Source organism: Adiantum capillus-veneris, chromosome 27, assembly GCF_014529385.1.
Source record: "Adiantum capillus-veneris isolate H3 chromosome 27, ASM1452938v2, whole genome shotgun sequence".
NCBI lineage: Eukaryota > Viridiplantae > Streptophyta > Polypodiopsida > Polypodiales > Pteridaceae > Adiantum > Adiantum capillus-veneris.
Window position 1 is genome coordinate 101,290,570 of NC_140957.1, and position 3,785 is coordinate 101,294,354.

General features: G+C 36.8%; 1 pseudogene; it reads right to left on the reverse strand.

The window, feature by feature from the left end:
- Positions 1 to 875: 875 nt before the first annotated feature.
- On the reverse strand, positions 876 to 3,154 carry LOC147422462 (uncharacterized; annotated as a pseudogene).
- Positions 3,155 to 3,785: the final 631 nt, after the last annotated feature.

The following is a 3,785-nucleotide window of genomic DNA, read 5'->3' on the forward strand; positions in this document are numbered from 1 at the left end:
ATAATATTAGTTGTAGATTAAGCCCAAATTCTATGTCTATCTCATATCAACTATGTCGTCAATCATTAGTTCTGGGCTACGACTATAGGAGATGGATAAGAAACTTAGGTAGCTGGGTTTCTCTCGGCTCCTAGGAAAATTGTCCAGAGTTTGAATTAAAGGTCACAGTCCATCCACACACCGAGTATAGAAGCCTGATAGTAACAACAAATTAGAGACTACATGATGTTAGAGAATCTCTTGAGTTTCTTGATGAAACATCTCCTGAGTATAGATTCAAAGTGGATGAAATTGTGGTGAGCACAAGGATGGAAAATTCAACCTCTTGCATCACATGCCTTCCCCCAAAAAGAGTTGTATTTGAGCCACTTTCAAGGACTTGAAAAAACAAGTTCAATATTGTAATCATTTTGCACGTATATTTATATTTTCTCTACCTTATTGTGATCATTATTTATGTTGTTTTAAACTTACATGACACCATGATACACATTTAAGAATCGATAGTTGGTATTAAGTATTTGAAGTACAAAATTATGAATCACCAAAGGGTATATATATGTTCATATGGACAAAATGAACAACAGTGTACATAGCTTTTGTGAAGTAATCAATCATGAAACTCCTCTTTTCTTTTTACCTGAGAGGATTCTGCATCCTCAGAGACCCTTTTTCTTTTGTGTTCAGAAGGGGGTGAAAGTTCAGGAGTGGGAGGTGGTGGTGACTTGGGCTCCTCAGGGCTTGGCACGGGTGACTTGGCAGGGGTTGGTGCTTTGGGCTCTTGAGGAATGGTTGGCTTGGGTGACTTGGCAACCTTCTTTGGCAACATGAATGGTAACTTGAAAGGTGAGCTAGTTGCCTCCCCCTTATTTTTCTTAATTGTACGACGCTTTTGAACCTTGAATTTCAATGGTGAGTGGAATGGATGGCCCTTTGTATCTACTCCTTTTTTTGCAGGGCTCTTCTTCTTGGTGGGACTTTTCCCCTTGGCAGTCTTCTTGGTGGGACTCTTCCCTTTGGCAGGACTCTTCTTGGTATGGCTCTTCTTTGTAGGACTCTTCTTCTTGTGATCCTTTTTCTTTGTACGGATCTTCTTTGCAAGACTTTTCATCTTCTAATCCATTTTCTTTGCATCCAAACCCTTGGTCGCTCTACCTTTCTTTTGTGGCAAAGGAGATTCTGGATCATCTGGGTTTATTGATCTTTCTAAAACCATAGAAACAGTCTTCTCTCTCACCCACGTGACCCAAGACTCTGGATAGTCATGCAACTGAAAGAAATAAAAAAAGGAATTAAAGGACATGAGTACATACATACATAGTTAAGAAATCAAAATAAATACATGAGCCACACACTTACAGTGAGTGTAGTCATCCGGCACCTTGACTCAAGATATCTCCATGCATTGGCAAGCACCCCTCCATCCACAAGATGTTGAGTCTATTTGTAAAGGCACTTTTTGATTGTAGTACTTGAAACCTTCTATATTGTAATCCTTATTTGTGGTACTCAGGTGACCAACAATAAGTTTGGTAGCACTGCAAGAAGACATTGAATCAAAAAGCTACTAATAGAAAACAATGGGCCATCAAGCATAGATAATACTTCACACTTACAGTTTACTTCTCCCATGGATACTTGACAATGAATTCATAAATATAATATCTTTCTCCAAAAGATTGAAGATAATAAGACTCCAATGTCCTCTACAAAAAATAACAATTAGCTAGGAATACCACAAAATGTTAAAAATAACATGTAAGGAGTTAACACTAATCTAGTAACCTAACAGGACATAAAAGTGTCCTTTCAGTGTTTTGGAAAAAAATTCCAAAACCATAATAGATCCACTCATTTTTAAAAATCCTTTCATGAGCTTATAGTTCAAGGACTACTACATATGGGAAAAATGAGAAACTTGTAAAATTGCTTATCTCTTGGTCACCACAAGCCTCCAAAGTTGATGGAACACTGCATTTTGCTCGAAACAGACACTTCTTATAGTTGATTGCATATAAATAAGAGTGGATATTTTTGTAGGACATGAGATAAAATGCCCCGTTAACTTCAATGGGTTGGTGATGAAAACATATGGTTGCTTTTACCTCACTAAGTTTTTTTGGGAAAAACATATAGGTAGAAAAAAGTTGCATTTTTGTCATTTTGCGGACCTATCATCAAAGTTTCTATAGTCATGCTCAATACAGATACTATTACATGTTTTCTTAGTTCCCTTTGGGCCTTTGGATTCAAACGGAGCCATGGAGCATGTCAAGAGGATAAAGGATCTCTTACTAAGTGGAACCTTGGGGACAATGATAAAGTGCTAAATACAGCAAACATGAAAAAATTGGGTTTAGCATTATGACCTCTAAAAACCCATAGAAACTACTCAATATCTAGTCAATTTTGTAGTTTATGATAAGATATGGTTACCACCTACAAAATACACACAATTGGCTTAAGAAACTAGCAATATTGAGAAAGTTATACTTGCTACGCTAAAATGTCTCGTATTCTTCAGCAAATAAAAAAACTCAACCATCATCATATACTATGCTATATAGATTTTAGGTTACTTAAAACTCAAGGAAAATTGGATTTATGTTATACATTCCACTTACACAATCAAAATTGAATTCGGATATTAAGAAAGCCACCAAAAATTTCATAAAAGTGCTAATTTTAGCCAAAAAGTAGGATTATGCAATTCTTGTAAGTTGGTCATAACTTCCAATTTTAACACTTAGTTCTCCCTAGAAGCATCAAAACATGCTGAGAACTATGAAGGCTTATCCTCTAGCAATCTAGACCTCACAAACATGAAGTTTAGAGTGGTATAGTTGCAAAATTTTGAAAAAAAAACCAAAAACAGGACCCTTTTTTCACACATAAGTATGGAAATTTGCATAGCTAGAGCCTCTGGAAGATCCCTCATAAGACACTTGACAAAGAAAACACACCCCCCAATGAGGCCCTTGTGCCTGCCTTGCACATGCAACAATAATTAGCAAAGGAGAAACACATACCTGAGACAGATAAAGAGCAGAGTGTCACAAAGCTGAATGTTGAGGTTTACAAGCATACTTGTGTCTTGAGGGAATATGTCCAAGTACACCTCATTATCTCGAAACAAGGAGACATCCACCACCATTTGGCTTGTAAATTTTTCATAAATAAGAGAGTTGGATGCTCTTAAAATTTTTGCTTGCTCTTTAAGGATAGCATCCTCTGATATCATGTCTTGCTCCTCTCAACCTCCTTTCCTCCTGGGCCTTTCTTGTCTAATACTCATGTGTAACATCCTCAATGACAACCCCTGAATCTTTCTGTTGCTTGGAAGAAGGGATATTTAAAATTTGGAAGGCTTTAAGATCCTCATTAGGAATAATCTCAAGAGCCTTATCAAACTTATATCTCAGCCTTGACACAAGCATAGAATCTTTGCTCATAAGTGTGACCCTGTGAGAAAATGCAGTTGCAATGTAGCTATCATTCATAAAATCTATGAGAAAATCCTTGGCAGCTTCCTGAAGGCACATCAAAGCTTGAGATTTCCACCTTGCTGAGACAAAAGTTTTGATATTCATCATGCTCACAATTCTATGTGATATCTCTTTGACAACTTTTGTGCTTTTTTTATTTCTCTTAAAGATTTGACTTGGTAATTCAACCTTTTTCTAGTAGTGGGCCTTTGACGAGGTTGTGGATGTGGTGGTTTCTCTGGATCTTCTTTCTGTAAATCATCTTTTTTTGGATCATTTGGGGCTTGGTAGAATTTTCTT